General features: G+C 45.4%; 1 long non-coding RNA gene across 1 annotated transcript in view; it reads left to right on the forward strand.

The window, feature by feature from the left end:
* Nucleotides 1-207: 207 nt before the first annotated feature.
* LOC145505063 (uncharacterized) overlaps nucleotides 208-23,062 on the forward strand; it is a 198,326-nt gene continuing 175,471 nt past the window's right edge. Inside the window, exon 1 of the long non-coding RNA XR_014052816.1 lies at nucleotides 208-659. This is a non-coding gene — a long non-coding RNA (uncharacterized LOC145505063). The remainder of the gene's footprint in view (nucleotides 660-23,062) is intronic.

Below are 23,062 nucleotides of genomic sequence, written 5' to 3' on the forward strand. Positions count from 1 at the left end.
AAAAATTGCCTTTGTTAACATTTCCAGCGCGATCTTAATATAAATCAAATGCAGCAAACACTTGGCAAAAACCTGCATTTGAATCTTAGTGCAACTATTTACTGGCTGGGTCAGCCTGGGTTAGACATTTCACCTATTGAGGTCTCAGTTGCCTTCTCTGCACAATCAGGAAAATGAAAATATTTACGCTACAGTATTGCCAGGAGGTTTTATTCATCCATTGAATATCTGTTAAGCATCAACTCTTCGTCAAGCACTGTGGTCCGTGCTATAGAAGCAGTGGAGAATTAGATAGACTTGATCAAGTGCCTCCTGAAGCTTACCAGAGAACATTCAACTGACATATTTGCGAGTCCTGCAAGAAGAAGTCCAGATTGTCAGGGCAGCGTGTACTGGTGCTTCACTGAGTCTTGGTGATCAAGAGAGACTTGCAGAAATCCGGCATGCATCAAAGGAAGCTGGGACTTGGGAGCTGATTGAAAACATTGGTCTCTCCCACCCCCAAACTCCTGCCCAGGATCAGATCCTTCACTAACACCTGCTGGGTTTGAGTGGGTTTAAGAAACTCCTGGCCCCTCTAGAGAATGTACTCAGCTGAAAAGGAGTAGAGGCTGGGAACTTCTCCCCGGGGCCTGGAAATTGATGAAGACGCATACAAGGTATGAACATGGGGCTGGCTGTGACATTTTCTGTGTTCCTTAGTGAGAAGTCCTGGGCCTGTGCTACTCGGAGATGAACTCTTGGCCCAGCTCCCCCGGCTGGAGGAGAAGGGGGAGAAGCTGGCAGACTGCAGTGCTTTGTGCGGGGAAAACAAATGGGTCTGTAACTTGATCGAGGCGGTCAGGGGAGGCTGCAGGAGCTGTAGCGATGAAGAATGGCTTCTCAGAGGAGCGTCAGGGGGAGGGGTCAGCCTCTTCCCCTCTACTGAGGGCATGTGCAGAGCAGGGCCGACTCCTGGAATAGCCTCAAATCCCAGTGGGTGAGGTGGAGGTGGTGGTGCCCCCTTGGGCATCCTTGGGCTTCAGTGCTACCTATATGGAGCACCTTCTATAGGGCAGGGATACTTACAGGGAAAAAAATGAGGCAGTCCTTGCAGCAACTCCATCTGGTCAGGAGTATTTTTACCCCCATTTTGCAGATGAGACAGCTGAGACTCAGAGAAGTGAGGTAACTTTCCTAAAGCTACACAGCTAGTAAGTAGTGAAGTGGGGTTTATATTCTGTTCTGTATGTTTTTAAATACGTATTTCTCCCACTGTATCATGCTGCCAGACAATTTTTTCAGACAATGTTTCTTTCTGAATTTTCTGTATCTAATAATAATATTTGTTGTCGTTTAGTCACTAAGTCATGTCTGACTCTTTGCGACCCAATGGACTGTAGCCCCCCAGGCCCCTCTGTCCATGTGATTTCTGGGGCAAGAATACTGGAGTGGGTTGCCATTTCCTCCTCCAGGGGATCTACCCAACTCCAGGGATCGAACCTGCATCTCCTGCATTAGCTGGCAGATTCCTTGCCACTGAGCCACCAGGGAAGCCCAATAATGATAGTAAGAACCCCTTTTATGTAATATATTTAACAAAGAGCACTCTTGCAAACACCATTTCACAGGGTCTTTATAGTGCTTCCCCTTCATGGTGACGTGTTATTATCCTCTTATTAGAGATGTGGAAGTTCATGCACAGCCAGGCAGGTGGCTCCCCAAAATGCTGCTCAGAAAGGCAGCCAGGGAGTCGAACCAGGAGATGCTAAATCCCACGTGCTTTCCACCATTGTGTTGAGACCCAGGTGAGCTCCTCAGGTATCTGCTGATATCCAGACCATCTCCTAATCCTTCAAATGAAAAGCCCAAGCACAAACAGTTTATTTTTCTAACAAGCTCAGAGCTTTTGCTTTGTTTCTAACTCTTGATAAAGCCAGCGGTGAAAAATCCCCTTTCCTGGGCCCCCTCCTCCTGAGAAAGGGATGGTTGGCCATGTGTATTTTTCACTGGGGCTCCCACAAAGAATGCTGTGTATAATAGGAAACATGTGTCACCGATGTTTGCTGGAGTGCCCCACCCCAGGCCCTTCCCTGCACAGTGGGAGCCCCTCTTGCCGGAGTCAGTGCAGGGTGATTGGCAGGGAGACAGAATCCTGTACACCTAGAGAGGTTCCCCCCTAGAGAACTGGAACTGCCCCCTCCTGCAGGCAGAGCCAGAACCTAGCTCCGTCAGCTCTCCTGTCTCACTTCCCCATGGGAGTCCTTATCCCACAGTGTTTCCATTCCTGGCAATGCGTGGTGAGCCCAGACTCAAACTCAGAGGTGTCCGAGTGCAAGCGGGAGATATACATGGTGTGTGTGTACGTGTGTAGTCACTTTAGTCGTGTTCAACTCTTTGCGACTCCATGGCTGTAGCCTGCTGGGCTCCTCTGTCCATGGGATTCTCCAGATAAGGATACTGGAGTGGGTTGCCATGCCCTCTTCCAGAGGATCTTCCTGACCCAGGGATAGAACCCACGTCTCTTAATCTCCTGCATTGGTAGGTGAGTTCTTTACCACTGGTGCCACCTAGGAAGCCCAAACATACATGGTATGTGCTCTATAAACCTATGGGGTAAATTACAAAGTTAACAGGGTAAGAAAAAGTCTGCCTTTCATCTCCATTCATTTCAGGTGCTGGGGTGTTGCTGAAGGAAAGAATAGTGCTCTGTGATGGGACTTTCACGTTGATGTGTTTCTAGAGAACTCTGAAGCCAAAGGAAGGATATTGCTATTTCATCAAACAGGATTATTGGATGTACTGGTTTTTGAATTTGAGTGTGTGTTGGTATCACCGGGAGTCCTGTTACAGATTACTAGCCCTGCCCCCAAGGATGAGCAAGTTCCCAGTTGATGTGATGATGCTGATTCAGAGAATTAGGAGCCCAGGTAGTCCTCATTCAAGTGGGGTGAGGATAAAGCCTAATAGGAAAAAACAAGAAGAAACACAGTGACTATCTCTTGGGGTGGTTGTCTGAAGACACCTGGAGGGCACAGGATCAGTGTGGACTAGAGCCATCAGGGTGGGCTTCCTGGACGCATGGCTGTGAAGGATTCAGAAGGCACAAAGAAGAAGGGAAAGCTGTGAGTGAAGGCCGGCACATAGGTGGCACTGAGCAAACAGCGTGGAGGTGAGGAGGCCAGCCTGCAGAGGTACTGAGACAAAAACAATCTTCCTCATCAGGGTTGCCAGCAGTTTACACTTCATAAACCCCCTGCACACAGCCTGTGCACATAGCCCAAGCAACTTGGCAGGACAAAGGTCACCCTCCCACCTCCAGAGAGAAAATCAGCACGAGGGGTCATGGGAATTGTAGGGGGGAGGTCCAAGGCCACAGGGTTGGGCAGTCCATTCTTTTGTGAAAGGTTGATCTTTCCCCTGCTTTAAAAGCTCTTTGCAGCTGCTTTACCAAGAGGTGGACAATGCAGTCTACTCCTTGGCAGGCAATATGGTTTCTCTCACCTGATTTTTTCCTGTTCCAGTTTGCACTTAAAAATATCACCGCAGAAACCACTCTTGTCCTCCTTAAGCCCTTGACCAGTGACTGTCTCTTCTTCCTGGTTCCCTGAAACCAATGAGGTTCTCCCCAATGCCCTGGGGAAGAGAAGGGGAAGAAAAAACCTGGGCTGAAAACTTACCATGTGTTGAGACCACGCTGTGCACGTTTATACATGAAATCTCACTCAGTCCATGACACTGAGGGTAAGTGTAGACAGAGATGCTGAAGCTCGTGCTGGGGTGAAGGTCAGGTTCAAGATGAAGCCCCTGACCTGAACTCATGTTTTTAGATAGTGGAACCAGGACCCAACTCTCAATCTTTCTGAATTCAGATGAGCTAAATAAACAACACTAGCTGAAATTAAAAGACATTTACTCCTTGGAAGGAAAACTTAAACCTAAAAAGCAGCAACATTATTTTGCCGACAAAAGTCTGTCTAGTCAAAGCTATGGTTTTTCCAGTAGTCATGTACGAATGTGGAAGTTGGACTATAAGGAAGGCTAACCAGAAAAAAATTGTTGCTTTTGAATTGTGGTGCTAAAGAAGACTCTTGAGAGTCCCTTGGAGAACAAGGAGATCAACCTAGTCAATCCTAAAGGAAATCAATCCTAACTATTCGTTGGAAGGTCTGTTGCTGAAGCTGAAGCTCCAATCCTTTGGCCACCTGATGCAAAGAGCCGACTCATTGGAAAAGACCCTGATGCTGGAAAAGATTGAAGGCAGGAGGAGAACAGGGCGACAGAAGATGAGATGGTTAGATAGCATCACTGACTCAATTGACGTGAGTTTGAGCAAACTCCATGAGACAGTGGAGGACAGAGTAGCCTGGAGTACTATAGTCAATGGGGTTGCAAAGAGTCGGATATTGCTTAGCAACGGAACAACAACAACAACAGCTGGTTAAAAAAGCTCAAAAACCGGAGCCCTACCTGAGAGTGGGCGTGCAGTGGGAAAATATTGGCAGAACGTCATGTATTCTTTTGCAGGTTCATACCTAGCACATGCTGGCCTCCTTCCTGTACTTTTCAATCTCCTCTGCTCATAAGCTCCTGTTCATCCCTGAAGCATCCCCATGATGCCTTTGAGGTCCCCTACCTAAAATAAGTACCTCTCCTCCAACCTCCCCTGACTTTGCATTTATCCTTAACATGGAATTTAGCACCATCTATCATAATGGATGTTTTCCTGGGCTTTTTTCAACTGATTATAAACTCCCAGAAGGAGGCTTTTTATGAATCTCCAAACCCTGCCTGTTTAGCACAGCACTTGGCACACAGAAGGTGTGTCAGGAGATTCTTGATGACTAAACGGATGAACAAATCAAAGAATAAATCTTGCCCTCAGAATCATTTTACCACAGTTGATCTGGTAGTCCCACCTCCATCTTAGAGCAGAGGAGTTTCAGAGAGATGAAGTGACATGCCCAGAGTCCCATAGGTAGCAAGATGGAAGCCCTATAAAACTAACCAAAGGGATGAGCAACCAAAGTCCCCCATCCTCCAACACTTTGCAATGTTCACCTGCCCAGACCTTTTACTCAGAACTCATGTTACTCCATGACGATCAGCCCTAGAATTGTAGCAGAGACTGCTAGCTGCTTGCCCGATATCCATCATCTTCATCTTGCTTACTAATTTAAGTAAATTGAGGGTCGCAAGATGCCCAGTTAAAAAGGACATTTCCTAGCTTCCTTAGCCACAAAATTTGGCCCTGTACCAAGTTCTGGACAAGGAGATATAAGAAGTTTTTTGGGGGAAAGCTCCTTAAAAAGGCAAGGAGGTGTGGCAGATCTGTGTTTTTGTTTTGTTTTGTGTTTAGTTTTTCCTTTTCCTTTTAGCTCAGGGGTTCCCTGATAGCTCAGTTGGTAAAGAATCCGCATGCAATGCAGGAGACCCCGGTTTGATTCCTGGGTCAGGAAGATTCGCTGGAGAAGGGATAGGCTGCCCACTCCAGTATTCTTGGGCTTCCCTGGTGGCTCAGCTGGTAAAGAATCTGCCTGCAATGTGGGAGACCTGGGTTCAATCACTGAGTTGGGAAGATCCCCTGGAGAAGGGAAAGGCTACCCACTCCTGTATTCTGGCCTGGAGAATTCCATGGACTGTATAGTCCGTGGGTTGCAAAGAGTCAGACAGGACTGGGCAACTTTCACTTTCACTTTTCCGTTTAGAATGTGACACGATGATAATAGAACTGCAGAAGCAGTCTTGGACTGTGAAATCACATTGAGGGTGGATGTTTGGCGAGGATAGAGGAGAAGAAAGATGGAAGGGCCTTGGGTTCCTAAAGGCCATGGAGTCCTGAGTTGTTTGCTTCTAGACCTCTTACCTGAGGTAAAAATAGACTTCTGTTTTGTTTCAGTTATTCTTATCGGTTTCTGTTTATTTATGGGAAGATGCAGGAAGGAAAGTAAGAGGTCACCTGTTTTGGGGTTGGTGGACTAGAGTTCAGAAAGCTGCCAGGTGCCACTTGGCTGAATGGGTGGCCTGCAGGCCAGAGGCCAGTTCCCGGCTGTGGGGTCCTGGTTCTCTCAATACCACCTCCCACCCAGCTCTACCCAGAAGGAACAGGGTAGGACTTGGAGGCAGGGAAGGGGGGGTCTCAGTGACCTTGGGCTGATCTTAGCATTGTACTTGGGGCCTTTTATGTCCTTCAGAAACCCAGAGCCTGTGTCAGACCTGGGGGGTGTCTGCCTGGCAGACAGTTCCTTGATGGTTTTGTTATCAGAAGACATGGGTTTTGTTGCTTGACATGATAATTTCTTTCCTTTTTCCTGACTTGTTTAGATAAGAGACAGGGGATCACCCTCCTTCCTCTACCTCCCCTTCTGAAATACAAGGGTCAGGTCTGGGAAAGTTCTCTATGTTCTTTTCTTAAGAAGAAGTCCAAGGCAAACATTAGTCTTCTCTTGCCTTTGGGCATTATTGGGTGGGGGTGTGAAGTTTCGAGCTGTAGGATCATCTTGATACCATTAAAAGATCGCATGGAAGCTGGTTTCCTGACACCTTTGAGACATTGTCATACCCAACTTGGGATACCCACATCTGAACTTCTTGCTATTGTGAGATAACAGATAACGTTACTGACTATCACTTGTTTCCCTTGTAGCCATATGTATCCTAACTAAAATAGAATCCAACCTCTTTATGTGACAAATAGGGAAGATGAGGCTTAGAGAGAGAAAGCAACTTGCCCCAAAGTACACTGGAGGTACTGGGCTTACCTGATGGCTCAGCAGTTAAAGAATCCACTTGCAATGCAGGAGTCACAGGAGACGTGGGTTTGATCCCTGGGTTGGGAAGATCCTTTGGAGGAGGAAACAGCAATCTGCTCTAGTATCCTTGCCTGAAAAATCCCATGGACTGAGGAGCCTGGTGGCCTACGTGCACACGGTAGGTAGAAGAATGACAAAGTAGAATCTTTTTCTCCCATCTTCCTCTCTAATGACAGAAAAAATTTTTTCCTGCCCAACACATGGGGTTATCTCAAGAACAAAGTGAGATTCCACACGTGCTTGGAATACCTGGAGACCATCTCCCTGGTTCTGTTCTTTCTATTTTTCTAGATAGAGAGGAACAGACATAGGATCAAGTCTAATTCTACTACAATGAGCATAAATCCCTCATGATATCAAAAAGAAAAATTGTTCCTCAAATTTACAGAGCACTCTATCCTTTATACAGCATGTTGACATTTGCCTAAGTTTTTCACATCTGTGATTTATCAGATTCTCATAACACTAGGGTTTGGGCCAGAAAGGATTATTCCCATTTTATAGATGAGGACTCTGAGGGTCAGAGAGGCTACTTGATCCAGTTGAGCAAAACCAGGTCTGCAAACTGAGATGCGAGGGGATGAAGTGCAGGCTTACCACAGAGTTACAATGACAGGGCTCTTTACTGTCTGCAGTGTCCTGCTTCCTCCTGTGGTCCAGGTTAAGACCCACAAGCACTCTGCAAGGTGGGCCAAGTCAGTATGTATCCCCATTTTACAGATGAGGAAATAAAGCTTAGGAAGGGGGACAATGTCACAGAGCCAAGTTGTTTGCCTGCAAGCCACTGTCTTTCCACAACTCCACAGCTTTTTCTATGATCATTCCCAATACATATATTTGACCTTGTGGTGAGGAGGGCAGATATGGCCACCCTGTGTAAATAACACATCACGGGCCGAGAGAAGCTGAGTGACTTGGCTGAGATTACGGCGCTCGTAGCAAAGATCTGAATCACGGTTCCCTGGCTCCCTGTCCATGGCTCCTCCTTCCCTTCCTACTTCCACAGCCTTACTAATAAGGTGATAATGGCTCATGTCACCTCTCCAAGGAATCATATTGTTGGGAGTATGCCCATCCTAACCCTTGCTCTACCCTAGCGCCTGGAACAATATCTGACTCAATAAATATTTGTTGAATGAACAAACGAGTTTATGAATAGTTCCAAGCAATCATTTACTGATGGTTGACTGCCTGGTGGGGCTTGGGAGGAGGTGCGAGGGGCAAATTCAGCAGGAACAAAACACCTGTTGGAGTCCACCTTTTATTTTTTATTTACTTTATTTTTAAATTATTTATTTATTTTGGTTGTGCTGGGTCTTCATTGCTGTGTCCAGGTTTTCTCCAGTTGTGGTGAGCAGGGGTTTCTCTTGTTGCGGAGCACAGGGTCTAGGGGCACGAGCTTGAGTAGTTGCGGCTCACCGGCTCCGTAGCTGTGGTGCACAGGCTTAGTTGCTCTGAGGCATGTGGAATCTTCCAGGACCAGGGATCAAACCTGTGTCCCCTGCACTGGCAGGCAGACTCTTATCTATTATACCGCTAGGGGAGTCTGGAGTCCATCTTTTAGTTCTCACTCTCCCCACTGCTCTATGTCCTCATACACTGGCCCCATGTGACATCCCAGGCATGGTTCAGACCTGAGCTACTCCAGGCAACTCTACCGCCAGCCCTCATGGGTCTTAGAAAAGGCATGGCTGTCAAGGTAGCCAAAAGGTCAACTAATTCAGTTTATATATTCATTCATTCATTCATTCCATCCATTTATTCACTTATGAATCAAACCAACCTGATCTTGGGTCCAGGGGATGCTAAGAGTTTTGGCCCAAGAGTTGTTTACCATCTAGTAGGGCCACGAGTAGTGAATAGATATCAAAACAATGAGCTAAATGGAAGCTACAGATATAAGCACAGGGTGCCCTAGGAAAACAGAGGAAGGGCTCTTAATCCAGTCTGGGGTCCATGGAATACATGACTACAGCTGCCCTTCATGGGAGCTTTCCACATGCCAAGTTCCATGCCAAGCTCTTTACTTTCATTAACCAACTTACTTCTCAGAACAACTCTGTGAAGAAAGTGTTCACATTCCCAATTTACAGATGAACAAACTGAGGCCTAGAGATGGGAGGTCACTTTCCCAATGTCACGCAGCTCATATATGCTAGTGTTGAGATTCAACTCTAATGTCTGGGCTCCTAACCATTCTTCCGCATGCCTGCTGGGTAGAATGTCTCCTCCTAGTGAGGTTACACTTGAGTCAGATTTTGAAGAATAAGTATGAGTCAGCGGGGCAAATTGGCTATGGCAAGACTGGTGGTTGCAGAGTGTGAGGGGTGGTTTGGAGGAGAGGCAAAGGCATTTCAGACAAAAGGGAACAGCACAGCAAAGACACAGAGGTTGAAAACAACAGGTGTGTCTCAGTGGGGAAAACAAATGGGAGGTGGGTCGTCCCTGCCCATCTTTATGAAGAGTTTACATGGGGCATCTTCCTGCCTGTTGAAGTCAGGGAAAGGTTATCCCATGACCCTGACGATTCCATAGTAATTGTGACCTATTGATGACTGGTTGAGTCATTAAACATCACCCAGAAAGTCCTGCTGGAAAGGAAAAAGCCATAATTGAGCTTTGTAAATTTTGTCGAGTTTTTGTCCGGGAAGACTAAGAAAATATCTGGCCCTTGCTTTCAGAGGGAGAGCAAGAATGTGGGCCTGCCTGGCACTGAGCGGGCAGGAGAACTTGCTGGGTGAGCTGCTATTGTCAGAGAGAGGCATCTATTTCTTTCTCTCTCTTTCTCATTTTTCTTCTTGCTTTTCACATGTATCCCCTGAGCATCCACTGTGTGTCTGTCTTGATGCTGTAGAAGCTACAAGGAAGGAGGAATCACACACTTGGTCACTACCCTCAGAGCATCTAGTCCAGGAGGGGGATAGAACAGATTGATAGACATACTAGTGAGCGATCCCAAGCAGGGCATCCGTTACAAAGTGTTTTTAGTTTGCTATACATTTGCAGAAACCCACGTGTGGCCAGGTGTGGGAAGTTGAAGATAAATAACCACAGAACCCTTGTTTCTGAGAAGCCACCTTTAGGGGAGAAACTGAAAAGACTGAGCGTTAAGATGGAAGCAGGTGCAAAGTGCCACGGAGCACAGAAGAAGGGGGCAGAGTGAGGGAACCACAGAAGTGGGGCGACATCAGAGCCAGGCCTTCACCCCCGCCAGGAGTGGTCACAGTCACGTTTCCTGCACGTACTCTTTGAGGAGATACATGGGTGATGCTACCTCAGCAACCTTCAAGACTCTGTGAAATCCCTCCCACCAGTTCTGCATTTCTGTTGAGGGGACTGCGGCTCAGAGACGTGAAGTAAGCCACCTAACGTCACACAGCTGGCAAGTGGCAGAACTGGGGGCACAGCTAGGCCTTTCGACGCGTGATTTTTTTCAAGAAACTCTACTGCCTCTACAAATGACACAAGGGAGAGAGTGACAAGTGTCGTGTGCCCATGCACCATCTACTTTTAGCTCCTTCATTGGACCAAGGCCCAGAAAGCGTCCCATTGTGTCACATCTGTTCAAGACTGCGGTTGATCTGTGGGCTTGGGCTTAATCCAGTAGGAGGATTTAGTAACACAGGTTGCCTGGCCTCGCAGTGGGAGAGCTGGTTAATCCTCCAAACTCCCTGTTCCAGCTCCATCCTTCCGTCACGCTGAACAGGAGGGGCTCAGAGCCCCATCCTGGAGTCTTTGAAATGTCAACGGTGGCAGTCACCCTGAAGCATTCCCTGAAGATGCCTGGAGGCTCAGGGGACAAGTGGGGCGTGGGGCACAGCTGCCTCGTCCTAGGCAGTGAGGCAGGCAAAAGTGAACGGGGGCTCTTTTTAAAGCTGTTGTAAGAAAAGCAGAAAAAACTCTCAGCTAGCACAGTGGATTGACTGTTTTATATACATCTGAGAGGAAGCAGTCACTACCCAAAGGGCTGAAGGTTCTTGCAGCAAACTTCATTCTTTTTGTTTGTTTTTTTATTGGAATATAATTGCTTTACAATGTTGCATTAGTTTCTACTGTACAACGAAGTGTGTGTGTCTGCCCTGTCTTGTCTGACTCTTTGCAGCCCCATGGACTGTAGCCCACCAGGCTCCTCTGTCCATGGGATTTCCCAGGCAAGAATACTGGAGTGGGTCACCATTTACTCCTCCAGGGATCTTCTCTATCCAGGGATCGAACCCACCTCTCCTGCATTGGCAGGAGGATTCTTTGCCCCCTGGGGAGCCCCAGACAAAGTGAATCAGCTGTATGTATATGTATATTGCCTCCCTCTTGAGCCTCCCTCCCCCATTCCATCCCTCTAGGTCATCACAGAGCACTGAGCTGAGCTCCCGGTGCAATACAGCAAGTTCCCACTGGCTATCTATTTTACACATGGTAGTATATACAAATCAACCCACTCCAGTATTCTTGCCTGGAAAATCCCATGGACGGAGGAGCCTGGTAGGCTGCAGTCCATGGGGTCGTGAAGAGTTGGACATGACTGAGCGACTTCACTTTCACTTTTCACTTTCATGCATTGGAGAAGGAAATGGCAATCCACTCCAGTGTTCTTGCCTGGAGAATCCCAGGGATGGGAGAGCCTGGTGGGCTGCTGTCTATGGGGTCGCACAGAGTCGGACATGACTGAAGCGACTTAGCAGCAGCAGCAGTATATACAAATTAGTCTCCCAATTCATCCTACCCTCCCCTTCCCCCTCTGTAAGAGATCTGTTCTCTACATCTGCATCTCTAATCCTGTCTTGGAAATAGGTTCAGTTGTACCATTTTTCTAGGTTCCACACGTAGGCATTAATACTTGATATCTGAAGACCAGTGTGGATGATGTAGTCCCTGCCTGGTCATTTTACCTGCTAGGGTAGCAATCACTTTCAAATGACACAGGAGAAAGCGTCCCACCCAGCCCCACCTAGAGGCCTGTCTCTCTGGTTTTGCAGATGACAGCAAAGTGACCCAGAGAGGTCAAGCAGGGTCACGGAATTAGTCATTGGTACATCAGAGGCTTAAATTTTGGTCTTGGACTCCAGAACAGCAGGTGGAGAAAGGCGGACACTTCCAGGGAAGTTTAGGATCACTGAACCCTGAGGAGGCAGGTGGAGTTGGGGGGCCACGCCTATCCATGGTAATGTTTGCTGAATGCATAAAATCCAGATGGGACGGGCGGAGGGGAAAGAGGCTTGTGTGCCGGGTCCTGAGCTCTGAAAGCAAGCTCTCACAGACAAATGCTTGCAGCTCCACTTTCCAGAGGAGCTAGTCAGATCCAAGCTCGAGAGGGCAAAGGCCATTCCTCTGAGAGAATGACCGCTTTCTCTCCCAAAGCTGCTTCTTTCAGAACTGTGGCTCCCCTAGCCCCAGCCACTGAATGCAACTACACCAAGAAATCAATGGTTCTCACGGCCAGAGAGACGCTTCCACACAGTTTAATTTGGCATAATTATAAGTTTCTTCAATACATTGTATGATGTGCATTGTTGTTTCAGCAAAAATTGTTTGGCCACAGAGAGTTTTTTATTATTGAAAAAAAGGTAATTTTTTCCCCCATGTTCTTTATCACCCCTTCAGGCTGGTTCTCCCCCACATTCACACGCTTCCATGATAGACACCGTCTGGGGTTGCTTTCTCCTTTTCCTCTAGTTTATGCTTTGGAGGGAGAGGGAAGCCTAAATTATATGGTATGATTTTAGAGGCTGTGGAGGCCAAGGGAAGGCCAGGTCAATGGGGAAGGGGGGGAGGGTGCCTCCTGGAAATGGAGATGACCTCAGACTCCCTGAGTCAGGCTGTCTGTGGCCAAGGGCCCTGACACACAGACTGGACCCCACGAGCTCCCACGATCACTGGCTCGGGAGTCTGCTCATTCAGGATTCAAAGCCTGGGCCTGTCACTTTCTAGCTGTATGACATCAGACAAGTTGCTTAACCTCGCTCTTTTTTCAGTCCAGTTTGCTTCCCAAACTGAAGTTCAAATATTCCTGGAAGGAGTATGTCACTGTATCGCGGGGCAAAGTCAACCATCAAGGAATTTTTCATGATGCACCAGTTTTATCAGCAGTGTGTGTGTGTATGTGTATGCAGCAACAGTAATATAATGTTTATATGAAAACAAATCTTGCAAGGTAGTGGAGGAGATATTCACATGCTTGTGAATTTTTAAGGCTGAACAGGCAACTTTGAAGATATTTAATGTTTGTCTTGGCCAGCTTTTATCTACACATTCTCTCTTAGTTCTTACTCATTCTCTTTTTTGGCCTGTTTAAAGATACTTCAGAGAAAAGTGTGACGGACGACCATTTCTCCTGTAAAATAAATGTTATGCTCCTTGCCTAAGAGCAGTGGTGTCATGCTTACCTAAGAGAACGTATTTAAAATCATTCGAGGCTCAGCGCTGAGTTTCTAGTGCTGAGAACAAGGGCACGGCCCATGAAGAAGCTAGTAACTTGGACTTTACTAAAATTGAGAATTTCTGCTCCATGAAAGACACTATTAAGATAGTCAGAAGATCAGCCACAGAATGCGAGAAAATATTTGCCAAACACACATCTGATGAAAGACATATTCAAAATATACAAGGGACTTCCTCAGTGGTCCAGTAGCTAAAACTCCATGCTCCCAATGCAGGGGGCCTGGGTTCGGTCACTTGTCAGGGTACTATATCCCTCACACCACAACTGAGAGTTCCCACAATGAAGACCGAAGATAAAATCCCAAGTGCCACAGCTAAGACCTGGCACAGTGAAATAAATAAACATAAATATAAATTAAAAAACCCAAAATATAGAAGGACATTTAAGACTCAACAGTAAGAAAATGTGCAGAAGTTCTAAATAGACTTCTCACCAAAGAAGATCTATAGAAGGTATGTGTGCATGCGTGCTAAGTTGCTTCAGACATGTCTGACTCTTTGCAACCCTATGGGCTGTAGCCTGCCAGGCTCCTCTGTCCATGAGATTCTCCAGGCAAGAATACTGGAGTGGGTTGACATGCCCTCCTCCAGGGGATCTTCCTAATCCAGGGACAGAACCTGGCATCTCCTGGGTCTCCTGCATTGGCAGGTGGGTTCTTTACCACTAGCGCCACCTGAGAAGCCCACAGAAGCTAATCACATAAAAAAAACGATGCACATCATTTGCCATTAGGAAAGTGAAAGTTAAAACAACAATGAGTGTGTATCACTACACACCTATAAGAATGGCCCAAATTCAAACCACTGACAGCACCAAATGCTGGTGAGGATGTGGAGCAACAGGAAGTCTCATTGATTGCTGGGGGATATAAAATGGCAGGACCTCTTTAGGAGACAGTTGGGCAACTTCTAACAAAGCTAACTATGGTCTCACTATATGATTCAGCAATTGCACTGATAGATATTTCTCCAACTGATTTGAAAACTCATGTCCAAACAAATCCCTGCACACTGGTATTTGTAGAAGCTTTATTCATAATTGCCAGAAACCAGAAAAACCCTAGCTCCCACAAATACCCAAAATGTCCTTTGATAGATGGATAAATTGTAGCACAATATTATTATTATTGGAATGGAATATTATTCTATAATAAAATACAAAGAACTATTAAGCCATAGAAAGATATGAATGAATCTTAAATGCTTATTGCTAAGTGAAGGAAAGTAGTCTGAAAAGACTGCATACTCTATGATTCTAATTATATTCCACTTTAGAAAAGGTAAAACAATAGTGAAGGTAAAAAAGGCAGTAGTTATCTGAGGATTTGGGGGAGGGTTGAATAGGTAAAGCACAGGGGATTTTTTAGGGTGGTGAAACTATTCTGTATGACACTGTAACTGTGGATACATGACATTATGCATTTATCAAAACACAGATGTTTATAGCAGAGTGAACCTTAATGAATGTAAATTAAAAACTCATGTAGGAGGTCAAGGAGGCTCAGGATGGGATGCAGAATGTGACAAAATAATATAATTGTATTACAAATGTATGAGACACTTTAAGTGACGTGAGTGGAGGAAAAGGTTGGTAACCTAAGTAACTTTGGAAATGGGTGGAGTTTGTAAAACTAAAGGTAAAAGAAACTATACATGAGCACTGTACTCTAGTCAAAAGTTGCTTTTACATGGGAATATGAGCTAACAGTTCTGATACTGTTATACAAATATGCTGGAATGGAGCAATTAAATAAGCGGATGGTGGGAGCCTGCTTTCTTAGTATTGGAGTGAGTATGCATGGGTGAGCAAGAGGAAGAAGCTAGAATGATTCAGGAGGCAATGGATCAGAGTTGGAGACATCAGTATGAATTATATTTGGCTTAATATAGATATAGCTGGTTAGATCCAGAAATATTTATGGATATATATAAATTCCCTATTTCCCTGGTGACTCAGACAGTAGAATCTGCCTGCAATATGGGAGACCCAGGTTTGATTCCTGGGTTGGGAAGATTCCCTAGAGAAGAAAAAGGCAACTTATTCCAATATTCTTGCCTGGAAAATCCCATGGATGGAGAAGCCTGGCAGGTTACAGTCCATGGGGCTGCAAAGAGTTAGACATGACTGAGTGACTAACACTAATAATAATAATATATAAATACGTGGATTATTGCTTAGTACACACATAAATATTTCCTTGCTCTGTAACATGAGAGAACCTAGAAGTTATGACGCTCCAGTCATAAGGAGCATACCTAGTGTCCAGATCTTGTTTTCTAATGCCATTCTACAATAAAAGAAACCATTCTCCTTAGAGAAATGGCTGAATCTAAGACTGGGGCAGGAAATTTATAAGATTAGGCTAGAACACCTCATAGTACCAGAAAATAAGGAAGTGCTCAAAAAGAAAATAAAACAAGGCATGACAATGATGGGGTCTGTCAAAGGGATGCAGGAACCAACTAAAAGAACTCTCAATGGCCAAAGCTGGAGCAATTTAAGCAACAAAATTAATAAGCTAATATTCAGTTATAACATAAAATATAAAATAAATATCCATGAGTTCATGCTGATATAAACAAATGATTAAAAAAATAAATCAACAAGGGAGAATATATAAGTTTCCTATTCAGCAGAACTCCAAATAATTTATGTAGATATGCTGCCATTGAGGAGGTGAAACACATCCTCCCACTCAGGTGTGGGCTTTACATACTGGTTTCCTCCCAAAGAGTGCAGTATGTAAAGAGGGAAAAAAAGAGTAACTCTGCCTTGGAGAAATCTGACAAACACTGCCTCAGTCAGGTGATCAAAGTGTTGGTTGCTCAGTCGTGTCTGACTCTTTGTGACCCCATGGACAGTAGCTCACCAGGCTCCTCTGTCCACTTAATTCTCCAAGCAAGAATACTGGAGTGGGTTGCCATTCCCTTTTCCAGGGGATCTTCCTGACCCAGGTATCAAACCCTGGTCTCCTGCATTGCAGGCAGATTCTTTACCATTTGAGCTACTAGGGAAATCCCCAGGTGATCAAGGTCAACATCAATAATGTGAAGTCATCTTTGATGTGCTGTGACCAAAATGGCAATCTGAACTTTGTGGTCTTCCTTCCCAAACCTGTGTATCTAACTGTATGAAAAACATCAGATGAAGTCTAATTGAGGGACAATCTACAAAATACCTGATCAATGATCCTCAAAACTGTCAAGGCCATCTAAAACAAGGGAAGTCTGAATAACTGTCATAGCCAAGAGGAGCCTAGCGGACAAGATAACTAAATATGATGTGCTATTCTGGACAGAATTCTGGAACAGAAAAGTGACATTAGGTAAAAGTTAAAAATACCTGAACCAATATGGACTTCAGCTATAATACTGGCACATTAATGAGTTAGGGCTTTCCTGGTGGCTCAGTGGGTTCAATCCTCGGGTCGAGAAGATCCCCTGGTGAAGAAAATCGCAACCTATTCTAGTATTCTTGCCTAGGAAATCCCATGGATAGAGGAGCCTGGCAGGCTACAGTCCATGGGGTTGCAAAGAGTTGGACACGACTGAGTGACTAAACAACAATGATAATAACCATACCACACTGATGTACAATGTTGATAACAGGGGAATCTAAGTGTGAGATATGTGGGAGCTCCTTATCTTTCTAATTTTCCTGTAAGTCTAAAACTATTCAAAAATATAAAGTTTATTTTTAAAATGTGATAATACCATAAAAAATCATTTGGTCAGTGGCTGCTATTAAATGGTAATAAATGATAATGAGGTTGAGAAATTTTTATCTACTCAATGGCCTACAAGGAAAGCACTCAGAGGAATGTCCTGATAAGGGTTGCTCTTATGGAAACTGAAATTCCAAGGGCATGGATACTGGCTGATGCCAAGATTTCAGAGAAAGGATACAATTATTCTTTTTGAGACAAGGAAATTTTTTTTTTTTCCTTCTGAAAGGGAGGAGGAAGTTGAATAATATAATAATGAACACTTATTTGGTACTGAACTATGTGCTACATGCTTTACTGATAGAGGGGAAAAGAGGAAAAACTGATGTGCAGAGAACCTGATCTGCAAGTCTATGCCCCGACCAGTAATGCTGAAGAAGCTGAACTTGAACAGTTCTATGAAGACCTACAAGACCTTTTAGAACTAACACCCAAAAAAGATGTCCTTTTCATTATAGGGGACTGGAATGCAAAAGTAGGAAGTCAGGAAACACCTGGCGTAACAGGCAAATTTGGCCTTGGAGTACAGAATGCAGCAGGGCAAAGGCTAATAGAGTTTTGCCAAGAGAATGCACTGGTCATAGCAAACACCCTCTTCCAACAACACAAGAGAAGACTCTACACATGGACATCACGAGATGGTCAACTCTGAAATCAGATTGATTATATTCTTTGCAGCCAAAGATGGAGAAGCTCTATACAGTCAGCAAAAACAAGACCGGGAGCAGACTGTGTCTCAGATCATGAACTCCTTATTGCCAAATTCAGACTTAAATTGAAGAAAGTAGGGAAAACCACTAGACCATTCAGGTATGACCTAAATCAAATCCCTTATGATTATACAGTAGAAGTGACAAATAGATTTAAGGGACTTGATCTGATAGACAGAATGCCTGATGAACTATGGACAGAGGTTCGTGACATTGTACAGGAGACAGGGATCAAGACCATCCCCATGGAAAAGAAATGCAAAAAAGCAAAATGGCTGTCAGAGGAAGCCTTACAAATAGCTGTGAAAAGAAGAGAAGTGAAAAGCAAAGGAGAAAAGGAAAGATATTCCCATCTGAACGCAGAGTTCCAAAGAAGAGCAAGGAGAGATAAGAAAGCCTTCCTCAGTGATCAATGCAAAGAAATAGAGGAAAACAACAGATTGGGAAAGACTAGAGATCTCTTCAAGAAAATTAGAGATACCAAGGGAATATTTCATGCAAAGATGGGCTCGATAAAGGACAGAAATGGTATGGACCTAACAGAAGCAGAAGATATTAAGAAGAGGTGGCAAGAATACACAGAAGAACTGTACAAAAAAGATTTTCATGACCCAGATAATCAGGATGGTGTGATCACTCACCTAGAGCCAGACATCCTGGAATGTGAAGTCAAGTAGAAAGTATCACCATGAACAAAGCTAGTGGAGGTGATGGAATTCCAGTTGAGCTATTTCAAACCCTCAAAGATGATGCTGTGAAAGTGCTGCACTCAATATGCCAGCAAATCTGGAAAACTCAGCAGTGGCCACAGGACTGGAAAAGGTCAGTTTTCATTCCAGTCCCAAAGAAAGGCAATGCCAAAGAATGCTCAAACTACCGCACAACTGCACTCATCTCACATGCTAGTAAAGTAATGCTCAAAATTCTCCAAGCCAGGCTTCAGCAATATGTGAACCGTAAACTTCCAGATGTTCAAGCTGGTTTTAGAAAAGGCAGAGGAACCCAGAGATCAAATTGCCAACATCCACTGGATCATCGAAAAAGCAAGAGAGTTCCAGAAAAACATCTATTTCTGCTTTATTGACTGTGCCAAAGCCTTTGACTGTGTGGATCACAATAAACTGTGGAAAATTCTGAAGGAGATGGGAATACCAGACCACCTGACCTGCCTCTTGAGAAACCTGTATGCAGGTCAGGAAGCAACAGTTAGAACTGGACATGGAACAACAGACTGGTTCCAAATAGGAAAAGGAGTATGTCAAGGCTGTATATTGTCACCCTGCTTATTGAACTTATATGCAGAGTACATCACGAGAAACGCTGGGCTGGAAGAAGCACAAGCTGGAATCAAGATTGCCAGGAGAAATATCAATAACCTCAGATATGCAGATGACACCACCCTTATGGCAGAAATTGAAGAAGAACTAAAGAGCCTCTTGATGAAAATGAAAGAGGAGAGTGAAAAAGTTGGCTTAAAGCTCAGTGTTCAGAAAACCAAGATCATGGCATCTGGTCCCATCACTTCATGGGAAATAGATGGGGAAACAGTGGAAACAGTGTCAGACTATTTTTTTGGGCTCCAAAATCACTGCTGATGGTGATTGCAGCCATGAATTTAAAAGATGCTTACTCCTTGGAAGGAAGGTTATGACCAACCTAGATAGCATATTTAAAAGCAGAGACATTACTTTGCCAACAAAGGTCCGTCTAGTCAAGGCTATGGTTTTTCCAGTGGTCACGTATGGATGTGAGAGTTGGACGATGAAGAAAGCTGAGTGCCGCAGAATTGATGCTTTTGAACTGTGGCGTTGGAGAAGACTCTTGAGAGTCCCTTGGACTGCAAGGAGATCCAACCAGTCCATCCTAAAGGAGATCAGTCCTGGGTGTTCATTGGAAGGACAGATGTTGAAGCTGAAACTCCAATACTTTGGCCACCTCATGCGAAGTGTTGACTCATTGGAAAAGACCCTAATGCTGGGTAGGATTGGGGGCAGGAGGAGAAGGGGACGACAGAGGATGAGATGGTTGGATGGCATCACTGACTCGATGGACATGGGTTTGGGTAGACTCCGAGAGTTGGTAATGGACAGGGAGGCCTGGCGTGCTGCGATTCATGGGGTCACAAAGAGTCGACACGACTGAGCGCCTGAACTGAACTGAGTAGAGGATGGGGGCTTCTCTGGGGGCTCCGACAGTAAAGAATCTGCCTGTGATGCAGGAGACATGGGTTTGATTTCTGAGTCGGGAAGATCCCCTGGAGCAGGAAATGGTAATCTACTCTGGTATTCTTGCCTGAAAAATCCCATGGACAGGAGAACCTGGTGGGCTGTAGTTCATGGGGTCTCAAGAGTGGGACACGACTTAGTGACTAAACAATAACGATAGAGGATGGAAAGTATGAAGCAGGATTTGAACCCAGGAAGCTTGGCTCGAAAGCTATCTCCATGAGGCTACTTGCCAGGTAATATGGTGTTGCCCTGTGACCACTCAAATCCTCGGCAATATTTTTAAATTCCTGGAATGTGTGGTGTGAGCAGTATATTTTCTGCAGTAACAAGAAAAGGACTGAACGTATGGTCTTGGATGACTTTGGACTGTCGAAGGTCAGTTAGAGTTTAGGTCAAGTTTACTTAGATCTCTGAGTCTCAGGACAACGTGGTGCCGTGGGAGCACGGTACTTAGCTGACACTGGATAATGCTATTATTAATTCCACTGGCCATCCCCTTCCTGCCCCACTCCCTACTCACCCCTCACTCTAATACCCTAGAGGCTCCTTCAAGCTGGGCCTCTTCCTCAGGGGAAACAGGATGTCTTCTACAGGCTTGGGCCAGGTCTCTGGGGATTCAGGGTGGGAAGAGGCTGTCTAATTGGTTAACCTGGAGCGAGGCACCAGAGAGGAAGCCATGTTTCCGGGAGCTGAGGAAACCACCATTTCCTCCTTCAGCAGGAAGCAGCCTTAGCTATTCTCAGCACCCTGTGCTCCTTGGCCGGGTGGAGCAATGGAAATCACAGCCTGGCAGTGTCTCAGGCTTGCCTCCTGCTGTTTAACAATCTCCCAGTCAAAATAAACTGGCTCCTTAGGTCTCCAGGGCATGGTTAAGGTAATAATTGAGAGGGAGAAGCCAGAGGGCCTGGCTGCAGCACAAAGGCGTGGAGAGACTTTTTAAAATATCTGGCTGGTATTGGTTGCTTGTGCCTCATTAAAGTGGTTTAATTGAAGCATTGTGAAGACAAACAAGCCCAGAGATTTTGTTATGGTTTCTCAAACAGCCAGTCTCCACCTTTTGAGAACCTGGACTAATGGGGACAGGGGAGACTGTTGATCCTTTAAGCATAGACGTGGATAACTTTTCAACAGGAAAGCTGCGTGATTCAGTAGAAAGGAAACTGGAACGTGAATCAGAGCGAACCGGGTTCAGGTTTGAACTTCACCAGACAGGCTATTTTGAGAGGATCATACATGGCTGCCCTAGGCTTTCCTCATGCCGAAAAACACACCCTGTTTACATCACAAAGTAACATTGAGATCAACCTGGATCCCTTCTTTCCTTTATCTCCTCATGTCTACCAGTTCCAGAGCCTTGAAGATTCCTTCCCTCTCTTCCTCATTCTTTCATTGCTTCCAGAAAAGTTTCCTGAGCACTTAATGTCTGGAAGCAGTCTTGCCTTTAGGGACTCAGGGAATAACATAGCTTACATTCATTTGAGGAAGCAGATAACAGATCAGTAAACACAAATACATTAGATAATTTTATATTCTGATCAGGGCCATGAAAGAAATGAGCATATACTTTGACAGAAAGTGGTTTGGGGGGCTCACATTTGAGCAATGCCTCACTGAGGAGACAGCTGCCTCTTTAAGGGGGTCAGCTGAGTGTGTGACCTGGTCTCTGAGTGGGTGGGGGCAGGGCAACTATTCACTGATGATGTGTTTTTACTGGGGGATACTTGATACCAGAGATGTAGTTGTGAGCCAGACAGTCAAGGTCTCTGCTCTCATAGAGCTTATATTTTAGAGGAGGAACAGAGAAAACTAAATAAAACCAGCTATAGGTAAACACTCTTCATTCAGAGAATGAAGTCAAGGTTTGGTCACAGACAGTAACTGGGTGATCAGGCAGAGAAAACAGCAGGACAGAGGGCCTGAGGCCAGAAGGGGCTTTCTAGTTAGATGAGCAAAAGGAATGGACTGTACCTTGGACCACACCTGGACATTCCTCATGCCCCACTGATCACATTCATCGTCACACAATGGCTCTGAGTCCCCTCTCTGTTTATCTGCGAGAATTCCAGTTTGGTTCTCCTTCTGGGGGAGTGCTCACACAGTCTTCACCTTGGGCATTGCTCACTCAAAACTGCCAAATTCTTCTTGGAGGTGATCTCCTTGACCACACTGATGCGGGAGCTGGCTGTCTAATGAAAGTGATGTCTAGCGAAACATAACCCATCGACACAGAGGTAGGTCCAACATGTGATGCAGTGTGGGACTCCCTGACTCTGCGAAGCATATAATATACTAGAGAAAGATCTGGGTTTACTCATTCAAAGCAATTTTTTTTTTTTAGGTTGATTGCTGTGTGCTAGATTGATGGGTATGTGCTCAGTTGCTTCAGTCAAGTCCAATTCTGTGCGACCCCATGGAATGTAGCCTGCCAGGCTCCTCTGTCCATGGGATCCTCCAGGCAAGAATACTGGAGGGGATTGCCATACCCTTCTCTAAGGGGTCTTCCTGACCCAGGGATTTAACTTGTGTCTCCTACATCTCCTGCATTGGCAGGGGGCCTCTTTACCACTAGTGCCACCTAGGAAGCCCAGAGAGGCTGATAATACCAGGGGAAAAGACAGACTAGACCTTGCCCACACCACTCATTGATGTTAGAAGTTAATAGGCCTTTAAAACCAAGGTAGGGTGTCTGGATGCCCCTCAAAGTATGCCAGGAGGTATGTGAATCAGCAGGGAGACTCTCTGTGGCGAGTTCTAAAGAGCCTAGCCCATGCTGGTGTGGAGAGTAAAGAGGGCTTACTAGTTCACCATAACTGAAAGGCTGAAAGGTGGACAGGCTTCAGATATGTTGTCGTCAGGGCTCCAGCTCTGGGTCCCTGTGATTCCCCTGGCTCCATCCTCTTCGCACGGGCCAGTGCCTTCCACCCGCTGCGTGCCCTCCAGGCCCCCTGCAGGTGATGGCTGCCCGCAGACTCAGAGGCTGTGCTTTCTCCTTCATGTTCTGGAAAGAGAGTGAGAGTGAGAAAGGGAGCAGAAAATTACTCCATACCACCACAAATGGTATTCAATTCTGAGATAATAGCCTTTCCTTATAACCTGTCCAATCTCTGTGGCCAAAAGAATGGCTTTGTAGGTGGCACAGTGGTAAAGAGTCTACCTGCCAATGCAGGAGATGC

This window comes from Giraffa tippelskirchi, chromosome 5 (genome assembly GCF_054371585.1).
Source record: "Giraffa tippelskirchi isolate mGirTip1 chromosome 5, T2T-mGirTip1v1.2.pri, whole genome shotgun sequence".
NCBI lineage: Eukaryota > Metazoa > Chordata > Mammalia > Artiodactyla > Giraffidae > Giraffa > Giraffa tippelskirchi.